A 23,114-nucleotide genomic window follows, 5' to 3' on the forward strand; every position below is an offset into this window, starting at 1 on the left:
AAGAAAACCGCGGTTTCTGAAATTTCAACCACCGATAACTTTTTAATTAAGGGATGTAGAAAACAAAATTATAAAGATTTTCTACTCAGAATCGGCCACTCTATTGAGGCCTTTCGGGTCGGCATCGACTTATGAAATACCCTGTATATAAATACTTAGAAGACTGGGTCCGATAAGACTGATAGATTATTTTTAAACTTTACCTAAATTGACCGTAATTAATAAGAATTAATGAAATAGCTTAATCAAATTATTGAATGATTTAATACTAGAGTAAAAAAATATATCAAAGAATGCCTGAAAAAACAAGAGTAAACGAAAATATTAATCAAATGGGCATCAAATTCTAAAGAAGCGCAATAACGCCATCTACGCAGTGCTACCAATTATATTGCACAGGATTTTAGGTTTGCTAAAGATTGCCTTCGAGCCTAGGGTGACAAATAAGAAAGGGTGGGGGTAGCTGAGTGTCCTAACCCTGAACTCTCCTACACACAGCAAGATGGCTGGCTAACGCTGCTTGTCAATGTGAATCCGTAGCAGAATGGAAGAACAAATAATTATTTGTAGATTTCAGGGTTAGGTTTTCACACATCCGGCGCTGTACCGCCCTTCCATATCATTTCCGACAGTAGAGTAGCTGTAAGGATTCTGGGACCGGATGGCGAGGGTTCGGGGTCCCGCGGGGGTAGGGGAAGTAGGGGAATTGCCCCCTCTCCTCGTGTGGTTGTGCGCATGCGGTTGTGCGCATTATCGCGTTCCCCCGACGTTAAACTCGTAGGGTACACAAGTGGCCTCCCCCCCTCTTACGTTAAGCAGTGAACGCAGAGAAGGAGAGAAAGAGAAAGAGAGAAAGAGAAAGAGAAAGAGAAGGAGAAGGAGAAGGAGAAATAGAATTTTGAGGTTATGAAATGAACGATATTTGGAATTTTTAATAAAAATTTATAAATATATTTTTAATAATATACACATAAAAATTATAATTGAATATAATAATATATATTTTTTGCTTTTTTTAAAAGTTTTTCATACATTCTATAGCATGATGAATGTATGTTTTGCAGATTGAACACCACTCTGGAAGTGGACAATTAATGTGTAGGTGACCATAATTTTTGCAATTTGTACACCAATAATGTGGAGTTAGATCTATCGCAGGTTCCATTTGCGTAGCCTCTGTTATTACGGAAATAGGTTCCGTTTGTGTACCACTATTTTTCACCTGGGACATATTTGAAAACATTTTGTTATTTTTCTATATTGTAATAACTATTTTACAAAGCAAGTATACTTACAAAAATCACCTCCTCTTCTTCTTCTTCCTCCTCCTCCATCTCCTCTTCTTCTTCTTCTTCTTCTTCCTCCTCCCTCTCCTCTTCTTTCTCTCTCTCCTCCTCTTCCTCCCTCTCCTCTAAATCAATGGCTGGTATAAAATAAAATAAAAAAATAAATTTGTTTTCGTTATTCTTCGTTTTGAATAAAAAACAATCGGTCAAATAGTGAGATAGAAGTTTTCAAAAATACGTGTCGTAAAATTCTTTTATGATTCTATTTATTGACATTATCTCTGGGTTTTTTTTCTTTAAAAGAAATAAAAATAATTACTTACGGTTCAAGTGCATATTATGATGAAGCATCTCTTCATATTCTTCAAAATAACGATTATGAGAATCGTTAATTCTTTTGATGTATTCCTGCATCGATTCTGCAGGATTTTCATCCTCCTCTACTAGATTTTTTTTCACAAAACCCCGTTCACTTTCCATTTTTTTTTTTTTTTTTTTTTTCTATTATACAATCTGTACTGATGGTGGTTCGAAGACTGAATGAAGCCTCTGAAGAAATTTCGTCAAGAGAAACTCTTTATCGTTCAATTTATAAATATAAAGTTACATTTGATAACACTTAGGAGTCCATTCTTTCTTCATCGAGAAGGGATACACTATACCCTCTGAATAATCACCGTATTGTGATATTTTTTTCCTATTGTGTTATATTGTGATAAACCTATAGGTCAATCACAATGGAAATTCATCGCAAGTAAGAAAAAACAAAAATTACCCCTTCCAAATATTGCAATTAAATACGCTTAATATACGATAATATCGTTCATATAAAAAGTCAGTCTGTTAAACGAGAGCTGCATAGTCGTACCTCGCGTGCTTGAACTATTAAGAAAAAATAAGTGTGTGATTAAACACATTAAAAAGAAACTTGTTTGTTACATAAAAAAAAGGTAAGGATATTTTTTTTTTCATTCGATTAGTACATGCATTATTTAATTGAGATTTTAACTTTAATGAGACTAATCATCTTTTTTTTTTTTTTTTTTTTCATAGAGATAAAAATGAATTTCAATAAAATCAATGAATTGAGAAGCGTCATTCCAAAAAATTTTGTGAAATTAAATAGCTTGACGGAAAATCAAGAGTACGATATTTCCGAAGTGGACAAAATTATGACAAAATATGGAATGAAAATCATTGTAAAGCTGTCAACAACCGATTGGGTATTCTTGCCATGGAGAATGGCAAAATTGGCGGAAGATACGGAGCAGTTGCAGCACCTACAAAAGGCTGCAGCAGCCAATAATTTAATAATGTTATATAAAGGAGGAAAATATCACAACGTGGAATTTAAGTCTAAAGTTTGATAGGTATTTTGTATAAAAAAAATAATGAATAAATTTGTTGTTTATTATATATTTATTTAATAAAAATTGTTTTCTTATTTTTTTAACTTACATTTCTAACAATATTCGTAAGAGGATTATATTGTACAATTTTATCGTGTATAATTAGACAATAGGCTGTAGTATTATCCGGAATGATTTCCATACACTCGATCTCGAGTTTGACGTCGACCGTGCCGGTTTTTATGGACTCGTTCTGATGCGAGCAGTCGATGACGAAGAGCGGCCCGTACGTCAAAAAGTCCGTATAGCCGAGCATGGGTCTCCCGAGTTTCTCACCAGCGTAATAGGAGGTGAAAAACTTTACATACATGTCGTAGAGGACGGAGTAGCGGGATTTCGTGAAATCAGTGTCGAGACGATCGTACGGATAAGATTCGGAATTCAGATAGAGTTTGACATCGAGTACTTTGCAATGACTGAATTTGAGCACATCCTCGTGCTGATTACTCTTCCTGTTCGTTCTGAACGCCAGAATGACGTATCGCGGCTTCTCCAATTGCGTGGACGCTTTCACGGACCACGTGTGTCGCTGCGACTTGGGCAGAAGCGGATACTCGTAAAGTTCCCATGCGCGAAAAGCGAGTGACAGACTCTTGTCCTGCTCGACGATACTGAGAAATTGGAGTTTCGTAATTTCGTTCAGGGTCACATGGGGTATTCTCCATTGCACTCGTAACAGCTTGATCGACGAATCGGTGATTTTCACCGATGAGTAAATGGCGTTTGTATCGTCGCACGCGCGAATGAGAACGAGCTCGTGACGCGCGTTAACGACGACTCGCCGATAATCCTAGCAGATTCCCAGCAGCATTTTCAGGGGCATGCAAAAGCTGAAATTCTTAACAGCCGCCTCCTTTTTCAGCCGGTCTTTGCCCGTTGCGACGAACCATCCGGAATGACGTAGACTGGCGCTCTCCTCGGTGCTCAGGGAAACGAGATTCTTCAGAGTGCTGGTAATACCGACGTTTCTGCATCGGTCGATCTCGATACCGTTCAATTCATAACGGATCTCGTCGAAGAGAAAAGCCGCGGAATTGCAGTCGAGCGTAACTATATCCTCGTTGTTGGCGCTTGCGTCACGCGTGCCCTCCACAAGCTGACCCTCGACGTAGATATAACTCTCGCACGGCAGGAGTATCAAATCTTGCTGCTGTATGGGAATGCGAATCTCGTCGCTGTTCGCCAACGAGGCGTTCGCATACGGATTGTAGGCATGCATCTCCATTTTGGTGATGCGATTGTCGTAGGTCAGCGGTGCGGTGACGTTCAAGGGATCTGCCATTGTTCCACTATGTACCTTCGCCCAATCTCTTCACGGTGAATCCCAATGATTGTAAAAATTCTATATTTCTTCTCGTTAGCAAGAAGCTCCTCTTGTCGCGATTTTCACTCCGATGAACCGGTGTATTCGACTCCACGTAGGACGAACGACTAGCGAACGTTTCATCCAGTTTCACCGCTTTATAATCCTCGTTACTTTTGTAAATTAACATTTTTCTTAATGTGCAATCTTATGGTAATTTCTTCACGTCCAAAGTCTACGAGACGATCGTCCTGATCGAGGATACGTAACGTGAGACGGTCGATTACTCTGACGATGACCGGTAGATAAATGACGGTTTTCGGTGTCTCCGAGATTTTATAGCCCGGTGGTACGCTGGGAAAGAACTCGTGAATAATGTGTCGGGGTCTACCGTTGGTGTACGCACCACCCGCAATGTTGCACTCGATGCGTAGAATATTTGTTTTCACAATGTTCACGGTTTCGTCGGATTCAGCCTGGGCGTTCGGTTCGATCACGCGATTCGACGAGAAGCCCAGTAGTGAGCCAATGTTATTCGGTTTTCCAAAGTCAATCGAATATTTACAGAATATTTCACTCTTCAGTGTATTATTATTCGCTCGTAGAAGAATAACGCTGTCAATGTCGTCTTGAATTTCGTGTCTCGCAGAAATTTGAGCCTGCAAATACTCATTTATCGCACTCAATTCGTAACAGCCTCTGGGTATCGTCAGTACCTTATCGTTATCGTAGTAGAACTTATTATTCGTCTCGTCCACATTGGCTATCGAGTTGTACGTTTGCATGTCCACGAGACCGATCTCGTACTGATCGTATTGCAAATTGATCGGGGGAAAGAAATCTGAATTTAATACTGATTTACGATCCAATAATGTCACGGTGAAAGACATTTTTTTTTTTTTTTTTTTCAAAGTATCTGTTCTCGCAGGAATTTCACGCACAACTGACCGCAATTGCTTTTATCGTACGATTGATATCGATCATGATTGTAGTAGATTGTAACGTTAGGACCAAAGTAACGCACACATTCTTTCGGCGGTTTCAAATTTCCAAAGGAATCGAAATATACGACGATGTCATTACGCTTGACGTAGGCTACCCAGTGGGTACCAGGGCCGCATTGATCGTCGAGATTCACGATCGCGCACTCGTTGCACCGCGGCCCGTCGAGCGGCAGAGATGTGCGCATAAAGACTCCACGGAAGTATGGTATGCGTCGGCAGATGCGTGCCAATTGTATGTTACTAGTAGCACCAGAATACGGAAGGAGACCTTCTACATTGCGACGAAATTTCCCCTCATTCATTTTCTTCCTCTTATTCGACCGTTTTTTTTTGTTGTTTTTTTTTTCCACCTCCACGGTTTCCCTCTCCGACGACTCGCTTGTACGGTCTCAGATAAAGACCTCGGCCTCTCTCGCGCGATGCTTCCATCGGGCGATTGTGACGTTGCATTTCCCGCAATCGTTCTCTCTCAGCTTTTGCATGGTTTACAGCCGTCGCTATACCCGATGCTCCACCTGTCAGTGCTCCGACTGCACCTAGCAGTGGGAGTATAGGTATTATACCGCCCCGTTTCCTCGGCACTCGAATTCTTCTCTTCCTCGTAGTAGTACCAATTTTGTTGTTGTTGTTGTTGTAGTTTTTTTTAGCCGCTACTGCTTTCTTCATCGCGACAATATTATGTAATCCCAAGCCAAGTTTACGCTTAACATTCATCGATGCCCTTACGGCTGTGGCGACCGCGCGTTCACCCAAGGTTGCGTCTCTTGCGGTAATACGTTCACGCGCTCTCCTCGCTAGCACTTTATCTGCCTGATGACGCTCCGGTAGATCCTCGTTGTGCCAATATGCTAAGTCGTGATCGAGGCAGGCCTCGTCCAGCGGATTTATACCACGATCGCCGCGCTCCAATCTTTCGCGAAGTCGAGTGCCGGGCCCGCAATAATTGTAACCGGGCACGTGCAGCTCAAATGGCAATTTTTTCAAGACTTTATTGAAGAACGATCCAGACATTTAGAGCAACTGCTTCTCTTGCTGACAAACGTAACAGTCTTTCATCCGTCTCGGTGGTCCGTCGTGGTGAGTGGTATTAGGTAGATTGTAGTGTTGCAAGCAATATTGATATTGCTGCACATCAGAGTCCACGCGAATGTTCCGAGGTAATCTTTCCCACACACTCGCGATACTGTCTGGAAAGTACTCCAGCAATACGATCTTCGGTATGTGTTGGAGCTGATGATTCGTCAAGTTCTGCAGGGAATCGACGACGACTAGCATGAACGCCATCGTAATGGCAACTGACCGAATAGTTCCGTAAATCGCGAAATATAAATGAACGATACAGCTGTTCCCGAAGGTTAATAGCGAGGATGCATTTCGTGAAGCACGTGCCGACTATTCGCGTGACAAATTTGGATGCTCACAATGCTACCACGCAAATAAGAAAACGCCACGGATCGCTATTACCATCTACGATACGCTGCATAGTTTGCGGACCGTCGAATTGCGGTAAGACAAACGTGTTGCTGAGCCTCATAGAGAGTCCGCACGGTGTGAGATTCGAGAACCTGTACGTCTACTCGAAGTCGCTGCAGCAACCGAAGTATCGATATCTGTAGCAGCGTCTGCAGGACACGGAGGAAATTGGTTACTTTCCCTTTTCAAACAATTGCGAGGTTGTAAACGTCGCGGATGCAAAGCCGAACTCCATTTTCATATTCGACGATGTGGCCAACGACAAGCAGGACAATATAAGGGACTACTTTTGCATGGGTAGACATTCCAACATCGATTGCTTCTACCTCTGTCAGACTTATGCGAAAATACCAAAGCATCTGATACGAGATAACGCAAACTTGCTAATAATATTTAAGCAGGATGGAACTAATCTGAAGCATATTTTCAACGATCACGTCAACAGTGATATGTCGTATGAGAAATTTTTCACATTGTGTTCGACCTGTTGGAGTCGTGATTACGGGTTCTTAGTAATAGACAAGGATAGCTCTCTGAAGAACGGTCGATATCGCAAAGGTTTCAACGAGTACGCCACGATCGAGTGAACGGCCTTGCGAGTGTTAGGCCGGTAAGGTTTCACGATCACGGCATTGAGTGTCAGTTTGATAGTGGAGTGCAGGCCGTTCAGATCACCGTGTCAGGTTGGTTAAAGCCCGTGTCGGTTCGGGGAAAGCTGTTGTATACAGCATCGCAACAGGTCGGTTAAAAACCGTTCAATTCGAGGAAAGCTGTTGTATACAGCATCGCGATGGATGAAAAATCGCTTCTGAAGAGGATCGCCAAGACGAGCGAGGTCATTCGCGACAAGCATCGTGCCTTGAAATCGGAGAAGGCGATAATGGAGAGCAGTTTGAACGAGACATTCAAACCGATAGTCGATCCATTGAAGAAACTCGTTTCTCAAACGGAGGATAACACAAATAATAATAATAATTCGTTTGTCAACGATAAATTGAAGAGGGGAGCCTACTTCACATCGACACCGTATAAACGAGCAAAGAATCTTAGTAGTAGTAGTGAAACTATTACGAATCCATTGGATTTCATGACCGACGACGACGACGACGAGTCTTCTATAACCGATCAAACGTCGCCCGATTCGAAAAAAAGTTTGCTAGAAAAATTAAATATTGATGAAAAAAATGAACCAGGCTTGTTTGAACATGTCTTTCAACATATTCGATTTCATCCGATCCCTGGCAAGTATATTAAATTACTTCTGACCGATAGGGATAACTTGATTGATCGTGCTTTTGGACCTCTTTATAAAAATGATCAACTGACGCTTGGTAGATGTAAATTTGAAATAAGTCATGAAGGAGATATCATACTCGATAAGACGTTATACACCGGTACAATAGGTACTTATGAACTAATTTTCATGAGAGAACCCAATCGAGCCATTATAAAACCCGACGATTTGGGACAATACACGAGTATTCTCAATCAAACTAAAGCGCATAAACTGTTAAACGATAGTCTAAAACAAACCAAAGGTAATAAAGGTGCAAAATATAAAGAAATTATGAAACCATTACTATTGGGAAAACCTATGTTACCGCCTGATCGGTTACCATCAACATCAGGCGCAAGAAAATCGTCAACGTCTGACGCGTCAACATCAGGCGTCAGTATAGCGTCAACATCATAAAAAAAAAAGGGGTAAAGGTCTTATGCGTGTCACCGAGGGACCAATCAACTACGTACATTGGAACGATCCGAATGAATTAATCGAACGTTTGAGACTTTTGATCGCATCGGTGGCTGCCGGTATTACGAGTCATCACAACGAGATACAGTCGATAATCGAGGAGTTGCGCGACGAGGATCTTATCGTATAAAGAAAGTTGCACGTTACATTCTTACCTCAGTGTAATATCAACGTCTTTCGGTAGTACGAGGTAAAAAAAAATTAAATGTCTGATTCCTGCTGTTGTGAAATTTACATTTGTTTAACATACATCGTAGAATGTATACTCTCGACATTACGAGCCATCAAAAAGAGGAATAACGAGCAACAACAAGAGACTGAATTTTGAAAAAAAAAAAAAGTGACAGTGGTGCATTTGAAATGTCGATAAATAAATTTGGAATTGGACTGGATGATGAGAGTAGGAAACACTTTCACGAACCAAATTTAGAACATTTACTGCTCGAATTTAAACAATATTTGACAATAACATTGAATAAACATAATGAACAATTTGAGAAAAAGATGGACCAAATTTTGCAAACAATGTGTGAAAAAATTGGTGAGAAATTGAGTAAGCAAGATCTGATACTTGAAACGGACGGAACTATCAGTGTTAATTTATAAGAATCGTGGAGCAGGAAAAAAGACTGTCTATTTTTTTTTTTTTTGAAAAAAAAATGAGCAAAGAAAAGATACAGTTGGTGGAGGAGCTCCATGCTCCGGCGAGGATAAATTTTCCACGCAGAAGAGTCATCGTGCGTGGCTTCGACGATCTCTGGCAGGCCGATCTTGTTGATATGCGCAATTACGTCGATGCGGGTCACCAGTACATTCTCACTGTAATCGATACCCTCTCGAAATACGCTTGGTCGGTGGCATTAAAGACCAAGAGCGGCAGAGAAGTGACGACGGCAATGACGAGAATCCTAAAGACCCCGCAGATGTCCGAAAAATTTACAGACCGACAACGGCAAGGAGTTTTACAACGGTGATTTTCAGGCGTTGATGAGGAAACGCGGGATAAATCACTACTCGACCTACAGCGTGATGAAAGCGTCGATAGTCGAGCGTTGGAATCGTACGTTGAAGACGGAAATGTGGAAACGATTTACGCTGAACGGCAATTACAAGTGGCGCGCTATGCTGCAAGAGTTGGTGGATGCGTACAATGCGCGAAAGCATCGTACCACGGGAATGCGTCCTGTGGATGTGAAACCCGAGCATGCAGATAAGCTACTCAAGACAGTATACAGTCACATCAAGGTCGCAGGTCGTGCCAAGTTCAAAGTCGGCGATTTCGTACGAATCAGTAAATACAAGCAGATGTTCGCCAAAGGCTACACGCCAAATTGGACGACCGAAATATTCGAGGTGGCGAAAGTGCAGAGGACCAATCCCGCTACGTATCTCCTCAAGGATTCCAGGGGCACGGAACTGTTGGGTGGATTTTACGAATACGAGCTTTCGAAAACCATCAATCCCGATATGTATCTGGTGGAAAGAGTATTGCGCAGAAAGGGCGATAAAGTGTTCGTTAAGTGGCTGAGATTCGACAGTACGCACAATTCCTGGATAAATAAGAGCAATGTTTTATAAGAACTTTTATTAAGATGTATCGTTGAAATAAAAAAAAATAATAAAGCGACCAAATAAAAACAATAAATAAATTATAATTTTAGACTATAATGTCCCCAGGGTAGAGTCGCCGCGGTGCCTGGTGTAACGAAACGCTTGTCGTCGTACGGACTGAGGGCGACCTTTCTCTGACTGATCGAGAAAACTCGGTGCAGCTTCGATCTAATTAAATTTTGACTGCGAGACTGTACGGTGAAATTGTCCAAACAATCCTTGTAGTCGTCAATTGTTATATTTCTATCGATAACGTAACCTTTGACACCTTTGGCTTTTTTGGTAATTCTCGCACAGTCCTGCACCTTGAAAGTATACATTTTTGCCCTCAGTCCTACGAACTCGGTCATGATACGACCATTGTTCTCGTCCTTCATCAAACCAGGTATCTTTTTGTTGACGCGCGGAAAGTCATACCGATTGTCGTCGGGATAATCGCTGGTGTCGAATCGCGCGAGATCGCGTTTCATGTACGAGTAAACGTCGTCGCACTCCACGCTGTATATCAGACTGTCCGTGTCGGTATACATCGCTCTACATTTACCGCCGAATGTAGGAAGCATATAGTCATAGTGAAATTCATACAAGCAAATTTTTGAAATATCTAAAATACTCATTCCCACGTAAATGGGTTTATCAAATTTCGCGGACAATTTCGACAATTGAATCGCGACCAAATTCTCGTTGAAAATCGCGAGACTGTGAAAATTCGGTTTGGAAATCAGGCTTTCCGCCCCGTATCTTCCCTCCCACTTGGTTGCGAGCCTCACGTCAACTCTATTCCTCACGTTCTCCATTGTTTTACCGAAAACCGCGTTGTTCATCAACTTAAAGAGATTCCTCTCAAATTCGTTAGTGGACGCGGTGCGCAAACGCGTGTTCAGCTCGATGTAATCGCGTAGCCAGGTGGACTGCTGAAACTTTAAACCGCGATGTATACGCTTCAGTACGAGTCCATTACGCATACATTGTTGCAGAGCGCGATAATGTATTACGTAACGAGTCTTATCGTTTAAAGTGGCCAGCAGCTTCTCCTGGCTCGCGCCCGGCGGCTTCTCGCGCACCATGCAGAACGGTAGGTCCGCGTGTTTGTCGTGAAGCTCGCGCGGATACTCCAAATCGACCTCCAAAATATAACCCTCGGGATGATCCGTGGGTATAGCGGAGACATCGAGATTGGCAGCGTCCTCCATCCATTGGAATCCATGGGTGGGCAGCGGCTGACACATTGCCCACCTATACAGATTGTTTACGTAGTAATACATGAGATATTTCGACTGTTCCGCCGGATCGTAGTCCCGCATGTACCGATTGTTGGCCCTCTCGTAACGATGGGAGCACTGACTCAAACCACCGCGTATACCGCGCTCCACGAACAGCAACATATCCACGTCCGTGAAAAGCTCCAGCCTGATTCCCATATGCTTCAACATCGCGTCCCAGGTGAAGCCCGGCAGCGTATAATAATGGGCTGGATCCAACTTATAATTTAGCATGCAACTATCGCGAAAACTTTCGAAAACGTCGGCCAACAATAGTACATCGGTCTTCAGGTACAAGTCACTGTACTCCCCAAGTGTGCGCATCTGGAATTTGGTCCATACCTCTACGGCATGATTGTATGCTTCCTCGCTGATATCGCTGTCGGTCAGTCTGCTGCGAAACGACTGGCGCGGTGGTAAAGCCGTCTCTTCCAATCTAGCCGCGCTATCTATATAGTCGTAAGGAAAAATACCTTTTCTCGTAAGCAAGTTAAACTGCTCGACGCTTAAGTCCGAAAATTGTGACCTCAAATTTGTCAGCTGAGATTCCGCCAAGTACGAGCTCAATTTGTCCAGACTGGAGGCCATAAATTTGAACGAATCGATAAATCTCAGCCGTATATTATAATTTCGCAGATATTTGGTGAATGAAATGTATTTTTCTTTACGTACAGGCAGCAGATATACCGATCCCTCGTACAAATTAGCGATCGTCTCGAAAATGAAATGTGAATCATAGCCGGAAAAATTGTGGAAAATCACTGGAATTACATGCGAGTCTTTGAAATTTAAATTACAATTATTGTGAGCCGGTCCTCTGTATCTGCCGGTCAGATGATCGTGATCGCGAATTCGTAGTTGATTCGGAAGAAACGGCTTTTTGCATATATGACAATTGGGGTCATTATAGTGACGCGATCGTTCGGTAAGACTAAGATCACGCATGGGTACGATAGTGTCCAGTTTCTCGCTCGCGATGCGCGCAATCACTTCGAGCTCGCGTACGAACCATTCGATACAATCGGCACCCCGATGAGCATCGTATCTCGAGAGTGACGCATCGCGAGCACTTTTTAAATAATAGCCTACACTTATAGGTTCATGCTTCTGATAAATATCACTATTGTTCGATTGTTCAACTTTCGATAAAATGCACTCGAGATCCGCGTATACGACGAATGGCACTCGTTCCCCATTTTTGATGTTCTTGAAGGAAACCCAGCGATCCTCGGACTCTCTCGGTAACATCAATCGGAGATTATCGTTGAGCCGCGAGCAATCCTGCTCATGCGACCCCAGCCTCTCCACTGTGCGAAAGTAGTGAAGACATCTAAAAAAATAAAACATATGCAGTTATATTTGTATCATTATTAATACATACCGATCGCATATATAATGTGCAATTTTGTTCTTGGTAAATTGGCTTCGTACCAATCTCGAGAGATTCCTTATGGACATGAAATGTCCTGCTCCCTGTTCATCGTTGACGAGAAGAAGATTGGCATGCCTCGATCTCTTCTTCTTCGTCACCTGAAGAGGTACGATTTTTGCATCGATATCATTCTCCAAGGTAAAGATGTTGACCGACACGTCATTATACGTCTCGAATTTCGGGATCTGTTTTAGCGTAGTCGGAAAGGTTAGGCTACCGACGTCTAAAACCGTCCGAAAATGTGGATAAGAGGACGTACGATTTGGATGAGCCGTAGGTTTTGCCGGATAGAGTGCCGCCGTCACGGACCACGCGAAACATGCATTATCACTAGTTTCTAAATTTATCAGAGCTTTCCTACTTGTGATAGCGGATGGCAGATTAATTTTACAACCCGCGTGCAACGGGTTAAAACGATTAATGTTAACTATTAAATAATGAATTTTGTGCAAAGCCCATCCACTATCACGCTCTTGAAATTCACTTAATTTTTGCATAATAATGTCTAAAATGTTTTTCCTATACCAATCACTAAAATTATCAGTCTTGTACAATGTAGCATTAGTCGTGCTAATGTTTTTATCATCACTATTGTCCTTAGAGATGAATTGTCCGTTAAATACACAGTTAATCTTAACACTATTTGCACTAACAAATACCTTATCTATACGCGTACGCACTAATACTTCCGCGTCTACTAAAAAATCCTTAGGCTCTATATAATTACTATTAACTACCATGCCGCTGCATATTCGACTTCGAAACGCCGAATCAAGCTCCTCCCAGGTAAGTCCTTGTACGTCATTGCTACAACCAGCCCCTGATTTAATATAATTCAATTCTCTCTGCGCTCGTAGCAACAGACACTTTATACACGCGATTCAGCGAAATTCTTTTGACGCGTTCCAACGGGCAAAGCTCGATCCGCGTTGCTCAATCGTCGAATATGCTCGCGACAATCCAGTACCCACGCATCGTACTCATTCACACTATTAATTGTAAAAAATTTTCTTCGCAATTCAGTCGACATTTTGTGTGTGTTTCTTAAAGAAATGACTCTGTCATACGGTGAACAACAATAAATTAATAATTGCGAATGCGTCTCTCGCGAAGAGTAACGCTTATATATATCGAATAGAGAATGGAAGTAGGGGTATCTACACATCCCATTGTTTCATCCGAAATGCATACTGACATTGATATACATTGTTTTTTTTTTCAGATGTCTTTTATTCCTTTATATATTGATCATATACAGATTTCATATAGTAGACATTTTGCAGTGAACATATACCATAATGAGTCATACATTTGGGTAACGGTGGTTCGAAATTTTTACTCCATCCAAGACTAAATTTACCCCACTCACACTCCTTCGCATTGTATATATTTTCTAAGTTGCAAATTTTTCTCAACCAATCATATTTCTCCCGTCCTTTCACGAAAATCCAATCTTCATCGTATGACGTTACATACTTTCTTATTACATCTTTATGCTTGTAATAAGGTGAATGACCGTCGGTCCAATTGAATCCATGTCGATTAAAATAAAGCCAACTTTAAAAAGAAAAAAATCATATATACAACATTACATGTAAAAAAATAAAATAATACTTACTCATCCTGTTCTCTCTCGAGATCGCTCAACGAAGCTTCTTGAAATGGTGGTGAAAATACATTGTGATACACTTCATTATCACGCAACACCGCAAATTCTTTAACTATAAAACTTTTGTCGGTCAATACAAAACCTTGAAAATCAACGAATGTCGGTGTCATTATCGTCGTCGTCGTCGTCGTCGTCGTCAATCGCTCGATGCAAGAATGAACGATCTTTTTTTTAGTCGCATTTAAGAAAATTTTGTTCCCCCTCCAACAGGGGAACAAATAACGTATTAAAATTTAATGTTTTTAAAAGGAGGGGATAATTTCTAAGAAATTTTTTCCCCATTGTTACCTATAGTTTCTTCACAGTATAATACAATAGGAAAAAAAATATCTTCTAGAGATTAAGAAAGAAAGGACTTCTTATCAAATGTAACTTTATATTTTAAAGAAACGATAAAATCTTTCTCTCTACGGAGATATTTCTTCGAATGTTTCATTTCAATTTTTTTCTTCATCGAGAATAGCACGAGCGCAACAATGCATAGAATAACTCACATAATGGATATAGAAGGTTTCTTAGTTTATAAAAAAGAACTTAAATATAAAGATATAGCTATAAGTGATTTAAAAAGTAACCAAATTTCTTACGCATCGTTTCGTTTGCGTGACAGTATGAAAAATCTTAGTGAGAAAGACAAAAAAACTGTGTGGTATTTGCTCAATATGGTTCATGGTATAAAATATAGTGATACGGCATTCGAGAAATACGAGCAGGAGGATGTGGAAGATTTTATTAGAGGTTGCCTAACGTGCGAGAATCCCGTAGTAGCCTACAAGGGAGGGAACATTGAAAAAAATCTATTGAATAGGATGAATGTGGATAATATTAATTTAGAAGTGTATGGTTGTCCTAAGTTTAAGGATTTAATTAAATTATATGATTTTGAAAAAACTCCGTGCAATTTACACGTTCGAGAGAAGAACTTGGACAATGAACGTATCCACTGTCCTTACGAGGAGGTGTCAGTTTTTGCCAAGTGGATAAAAGCAAATATGTGATTCTTTGAAAACTATTTATAGAAATAAAGAGGAGAACACAAGTCCTCAATTCTTCATTCAATCTTATACCGTTGTCGGTGCTGCACACAGGAAAAAAAAAAGAGCTGCGAAAAGTGTAAATTAATCATGATTCAAGAGGATATTGTTCCTCTTTCACCCACTCTTCCCAGAGAATTGACAGAGGAATACGTCAATCGAATTAACGATTTTTTCAATCGTTACTTCGAAGAGTATGAACGGAAACTGCATCTTTATTTGCATAAAAACTGTAAGTATTTATTTTTTACATTTTTTTCATAATTATTGTTTGTTTCTTTGTTTTTTTTAAAATAAAGTGAAGAAAGACGAAGAGAAAGAGACTAGGGAAGATATTGAGTCAAAGGATATGAAGAAGGAAGAAGAAGAGGAGAAAAAATGGAGGAGGAGGAGGAGAAAGATATTGAGTCAAAGCAAACGAAGAAGGAAGAGGAGAAAAAAGTAGTGGAGAAGGAGGAGGAAAAAGATATTGCTTCAAAGCAGACTAAGAGAGAAGAAGAGGAACCACCACATTTCTTCTTCTTTTACTATTAAATTATTTTATCTAACAAATTGAAAAAATATCATTGTAAATTATCCTCTACTATTTCTTTTATCAAATAAATTGAAAAATATTATTGTAAATATACCTTTTACTAATTCATCTGGAGTTAACGGAAAGAAACCTAATACGTACTGAGAAATGGATATAAACTTCTCTCCGCATTGATAATGAGATGTAAACTTCATCCGAAGTGGAGAGAGAAAGCTAATATGTATTGATAAAGATATGTAAACTTCGTCTGGAATACGTAGAGGAGAGCACTCTTCACTTCAGTCTTCAGTGAGACATCATGAGCTCCACACGACCAATAAGTTTACCTGACAAGAAACTTACATTAAAAGACTTAGAAAAAAAATATTGCAAACCAGTGGCAATAGTAAGGCCATTTCGGCATAATGAAGAGCAGCAGCAGCAGCAGCAGCAGTCAGTTCTAAGAGGGTATCGCTTGATACTTGAACAGCAGCAGCAGCAGCAGCCACTGCGGCGACCACATTCGCTGCCCGTAGCCCTGCAGATGCTGCCCGCAGCGGTGCAACCTGCAGCGGACCAACCTGCAGCGAAGCAACCTGCAGGGGAGCAACCTGCAGTCTCGCGTAGGAGGCAATTGTTATTACGGTTACGTAATATGCAGCCTATGTGAGCTTGTGGGTTGTATGACAGACAGTCACCACCACCAAATCGGTAAGAGTTAATAAAAGTCAAAGACTAATAAAAAATATAAAAAAAAAATGGCTTAATAGCGAAGGAATCTCGCATTCACTTTTTCTCTCGCAGCGATTTATTAAATCGTAGTACTACTTTTGTTCGACATAGAGTGCTTTTAATGTAGCATAGAAGCTACTTAAATAATTTTTTTTTTAATTATAGATGCTGTTGCTGTTCCTGTTTTTATTGGAATTCTACAGGACGTACAATTCCTGGTTTATTTATATATTTTTATAAGTAAATTTGTATTTCTATAAAGAGGGTTTTTTATGCCGAAAGGCTTTTTCCCTTACATTGGTGTTTCTTCAATTACCTCTCCACCAATCCACTGTACCCTGTAATATAAGTATTGCAAATAAAAAAGAAAAAAAAATAATGTAAATCATAACATAAAACCCTTGAAGATTTCCATTCAACCGACATCGGACGATGCTTCGACTGAAATATTCCAGGGGGATCTACAGCTTGAAAACTGTTCTGAATGTTGTCGTGTTTTTCACATACGTCCCAACCACTTTTCTGAAGTTAAGGTCACGTAGGCTCCGCTCTTATTACAGAGCGGATGGTAAGTATCTGCGACGATGGATATACAAATGAATATGACGATCGTCAAAGATACTGTAACATAAATAAGGGGGAGCGATCACTGCATCGCTCTCTACGAATGTTCTTTCTCTCTTTCTCTTTCCAGTACGAGTCCATTACGCATACTTTGTTGCAGAGCGCGATAATGTATTAAGTAACGCATCTTATCGTTTAAAGTAACCAACTGCTTCTCTTGGCTCGCGCATGGCGGTTTCTCTCCTTCTCTCTCTCTCTAAGGCGTTCACTGCTTAACGTAAGAGGGGGGAGGCCACTTGTGTACCCATTTGACGTCTCCCCTCTTACATGAAATTCCTGTAGTGGATCTGCGGATGGGTGCGTTCATTCTAGTTTGTGCATTTGAACCGAAAACTATCAAGGATTCTTACTATTATTTTTAAAAAAACAACAAAATGTACGAAGATATTTACGCACATATGTACGATTTTATTTGGTATCTTAAACGGATAAATCCGGATAAGAAACTTTTGGAGCAAATTAGAGACCGTAAGTTACAACAAATTAAATAATATTTTTTTTTTTTTTTGGTTATAAAAAAAAATATATATATATTTATTTTTGAATTATCCGCTTACAGTTTTAAGGGATAAAATTATTGAGAAGGAGCACAAAAAATATATACGTGAGGGAATTAAATTCAGGAATGCTCAATGGGAAGAAGAGGTGACACGAAATTTAAATTTCCAGGAGGATTTCGATTTCTGCGGAATCCGTTGGATGCAGGAAGGAGTTTGGGGGTCACCCAACCTCCAACACGAAGACCCTGATGATGAGGAAGGGTGGCCCCCAATTAGGAGCGATAAATATATTATTAATTTTTTTAATATTTAATTGTTATAATTTTTATGTGTATATTATTAAAAATATATTTATAAATTTTTATTAAAAATTCCAAATATCGTTCATTTCATAACCTCAAAATTCTATTTCTCCTTCTCTTTCTCCTTCTCTCCTTCTCTCCTTCTCTGCGTTCACTGCTTAATGTAAGAGGGGGGGAGGCCACTTGTGTACCCTACGAGTTTAACGTCGGGGGAACGCGATAATGCGCACAACCGCATGCGCACAACCACACGAGGAGAGGGGGCAATTCCCCTACTTCCCCTACCCCCGCGGGACCCCGACCCCCTCGCCACCCGGTCCCAGAATCCTTACAGCTACTCTACTTCCGACAGCTACTATAAATTTCTCAAATCATTTTATCATCTACAACTCTCAAAAAACTAGAATTAGTTGACGAAAGCGTCACTCATAGCAGCCGACGCTGGTCGCTAAGTTGTGTAACGCATCACCTACGAGCACGAACACACAGCAAGATGGCTGGTTAACGCTGCCTGTCGGTGTGATTCCGTAGCGCAATGCAAGAATAAATAATTATTTCTAGGTTTTAGGGTTGGGTTATCGCAAAACCGACCTTGTACCGCCCTTCCATATCATTTCTGGAGGCTACAGTAAAATTTTTAAAGTATTTTGTCATCTGCAAGTCTCAAAAAACTTGATTCAGGTGACGAATGCACGACTCGTAGCAGCCGACGCTGATGCGCTAAACAACTTAGCGATCAGCGTCGGCTGTTACGAGTCGTGCATTCGTCAACTGAATCAAGTGTTTTGAGACTTGCAGATGACAAAATACTTTAAAAATTTTACTGTAGCCTCCAGAAATGATATGGAAGGGCGGTACAAGGTCGGTTTTGTGATAACCCAACCCTAAAACCTAGAAATAATTATTTATTCTTGCGTTGCGCTACGGAATCACACCGACAGGCAGCGTTAGCCAGCCGTCTTGCTTCGTGTTGATGCTCGTAGATGATGCGCTACACAACTTAGCGACCAGCGTGAGCTACTACGCTTCAGCTTTCGTCAACTAATTCAATTTTTTTGAGACTTCTAGATGATAAAATGATTTGTAAAATTTATAGCAGCTATCGGAAATGATATGGAAGGGCGTTACAACGCCGGATTTGCGAAAACCTAACCCTGAAATCTACAAATAATTATTTGTTCTTCTTTTCCGCAACGAATTCACACCGACAGGCAGCGTTAGCCAGCCATCTTGCTGTGTGTAGGATAGTTAGTTTATTTAGCGGGGAATGGTGGGGATAGAGTGGGTATGTACCCCTCCTAAAGCAAGAGAGCTAATAAGCCTGTCCTTGTCTAACGCACTGTGAAATTTCTCCGTCGGTAAAACAGTGTAAAACTTGTCTTTCAATAGCTAATTTAGTTTTTCAAAAAAATCTTCCACATTTTTAGGTATATTTGTTTCTTCTTGATCTCAAATTAGTCATAGAACTTTTCTTTAGCGCCCTACAAGGCCTAATTTTCAATATTATTATGACAAATAAAATTACAAGTATTTATAATTTTTATGAAATTTTTTTTTATAATTTTGGGAAACCGAGTTTGTAGCGCGCTTCAGTACAACCAAAAGAGTAAATTTAATCTCTACAAAAAAGTTCATATTCCTAATAGTTTGGAAGATAAACTTGAATGAGTGTTTGAGTCGCTCAATGCATCCCCTTCGGGATCCCTCACGTGTGCTTTACTGACAGTTCAAGTCAATGAACAATTCGTTTAATAAAAGTCAAATGCGAAGCAAATTGCAAAAATGGGCTTTTTTATGACAAGGTGCCAATGCTAACGAGTCAATCCAACTTAAAAAAACTCAAATCGGATGAAGAATAACGCTGTACTACTGTCCCGCGTTCTTGAAGTGGAAATGACCAAAAGTAACCTCTCTTCAAAAACGCGGCACAATGGTACAGCGTTATTTTTCAACTAATTTGAGTGATTTTAAGTTCGTTTGACTCGTTAGGACTGGCACATTGTCCTACAAAGGCACGATTGTTCAATTTGCCTCGCATTTGAATTTTATTAAACTAATTTTTTATTGACTTGTACTGTCGGTAAAGCAAGCGTGAGGGATCGCGTTAAGTTTCGTTTATAAATTCGGGCCAGCGTTGCCAAGTGTAATGTAATTACTCTACGTAGTGTCCATATCCTATAGCGTAGTGTCCTTTCTGACACTACGCTATAAGATGTGTAGCCTTTGGGTACTACGCTATAAGATATGTAGCATTTAAGATACTACGCTATAGGATGTGTAGTATTTCGGATACTACGCTATAAGATGTGTAGTACGACACTACAATTTCTGTTAGTATATTAGTTTTCTATAGTGTAGTAATAGTCTTACGAACAATACTTCGTAATACTTCTATCTTCCTCGTGTATTTTGATGGTTTATCTAGAATTGTGTGTTATTATTGTACTTTGTAAAGATTATTGAAGTGAAAATTGTTCTTGTAATGCATGTATATGTATAATTACCTAGTAAATTGAAAATTAAATAAATTTTTAAATGATCGTGTTGGTCATTATTAAATAATTAATTTTATTCTTTTATTTTATCCCGAGGATGAATGATCCCTTATAATAATGCTGTAAAACGGTTATCCTTTTTATAATTTTTAAGAATTTTAGAAAGTATGAAAATTTATTACTCTTGAATTATGCATAGTTGTTTTTCTTGTTTTATATGAATTTTATTGAAATTAAATGTCTTTATTTACGTGAAAATGATCGTTGGAGGTTATAAATTTATGTAAATGTCAACTGAGTTCTTTTTCCTGTAAATTATTATTAAGTGGTGATACTCCTGTAAAACGTTGTTTTTTAAAGAATTTTTATTACAAGAAGAGTAAAATATTTATTGATTCGCCGTAAAGTGTATGTTAATTAATATTAAAGTTAAAAGTTGCTAGAAATGATTATTTCACAAATAATAAAAAACAAATTGGCAGCGCTATAAAATACTAATCGGGAAGAAATTCGTAAATGTGCACGTAAACCGGTTAAAATTCTACATAATATAGACGATAAAAAATTACTATAATAAACAACCGCGTAGTTTTAGATCCTTAGTACTGTAAGAATTAATATTATAATTAACAAATAATAATAATACAAGTCTACCAAAAGCTAATATCAATCGCAAATAAAAGTAAAACTGAGCTATATATATTATAATTAACTACACACTAATAGGTAGGAAATTGCAATACAAACAAAAAATATTGAGGTAAAATTAATAATTTATTTAAAAAGTTCGTTTTGGGAAAGGAATAAATAAAGAATATTACAAAAATCGAATTAAAATTTATAAATTTATTATAAAAAAAATAGGAAGATACATTAAAATTTTTCTTATTGTATTAAACCGTGGTACCATAGCACGTAATCCTCGGTGGGAACGTGTTGGTCCCACCTCAACGGATTCTCTACTTGAAGATTACTAAACCCCCACCCGCGACGAGGAACCATAACGGTGCATTGCAACCATCGAAATCCGTAGTAATCAAACGCCTCGTGGAAATCGTACTCCTCCTCATCGAATTTGGCATGGGCCTTCGCGAAATGCCGCTCCTGATGGCGGTATTGTTGTCTCGTTGTGATGGCCCGTAAATTTTTCCATAGGACTAAACAAGGAAAACACAATAACACAAAATTAAAAAAGAAATTGCACCCAGAAACATAACAAAAGTATAAAATTTATCTTTAAAAAGTACTTACAACCACCGAAAAAACCAAACAAAGGAACATCATTCTCGTCACAAAACCCTCGGTCGTGTGGCCGAAACTTTGCCAAATGTTGCTTTCGGGGGCACTAACCATTTTTACTTAGAAAACTTATTCAACGACTGCACAGTGCAATAGAAGAAACAAAAATGACCTTACATCTAAAACGTGCATATTATATACGAAAATCTCCACTTAAGAACATAAAAAATAAAGCTTACCTGTCGACCGTCGACAGCGTTCAAGCTACGAGCCGCACAGTATTGTAGAAAAAAGAGAATATCTTTTACTTTTTCTAATAAATTAATATTCATTTCAGGTTCCTATTGGTTTTGACAATTATTCATATTGGACGGACAAAACAACAAGTCAAAATAGACCCTTTATGAACTTATTGGAGCTATAAACTGCTATAAAGAAAAATGGAAACTATTAATCACAACGGACGTCACTGAATACTATACGAGACACAAGAGGCTAGACAATATAATGACAGAACAACGATTTTGTAAGAACGATAATAATAAGGAAACTTGTATTAACACCGGTAAACGATATAGACTACAAACTAAACACGACAAGACGAAACTTATAAGAACTTACTGAAATAACAGAACATACAGGGTTTTTCTCTAACAGCGGAACATAGGATTGTGTTATTTAACTATAGCAATGAAGCACTTACTATACATTATTATAATTAATAAAATCGTAGATAGTTACAATTTAATGGTTATTTTAGTTTAATTACTTTTATTGTCCATTATAAATGTCATTTTACTCAATTAATCTTGGTTACTACGTTTAATATTTAAATTAAATGGAAAACAGTAATTTGACTATAGTAATATTTACTATAGTCAAATAACACGAAATCTCCTATGTTCCGCTGTTAGAGAAAAACCCTGTAGAGGCCGCGTTCACGGAGACGCTATCAACGCTACTCTGCGCATACACACACACATTTCAATCATTTTTCTATTCGCAGTAGCGTTGGCAGTGCTAAAAGCGTGCTCCGTGAACGCGCCTACAGAGAGGTCGAAACGAGGTTTAGTTAATGCGATTGGTTCTTTAGGGAAATCGTTATTCGGAACAATGGATAGCGAGGATGAAGAAAGAATAAACAAACATCTAGAAGATCTAGATAATGAGGTAGACACTAACAAAAAAGCATTAAAAAGTCAAATACAAAACTCTTATATAATATATATTTCGCTGCGGAACAGCTTCTGGTAGATATACCGATCATCTCCTATTGTTCAGTATGAGATGTTCACTTAAATAAAATGGTTGGATTCTTAGAACAGGGAGACTCAGTTGTGTCAGGTTTAGGATTTATTAAAATAAACACAAATCAATCACTCTTCCAATATAATTAGTCCTTTTTATTTTACCGTACTCTTCTGAGGGAAAACCACGAACGTGGTGGAAACCCTATTGTCCTTTCCTACTCA

The sequence above is a fragment of the Prorops nasuta genome, unplaced genomic scaffold (assembly GCF_024137725.1).
Source record: "Prorops nasuta isolate Cenicafe-Biocafe unplaced genomic scaffold, Cenicafe_Pnas_1.2 PNAS00024, whole genome shotgun sequence".
NCBI lineage: Eukaryota > Metazoa > Arthropoda > Insecta > Hymenoptera > Bethylidae > Prorops > Prorops nasuta.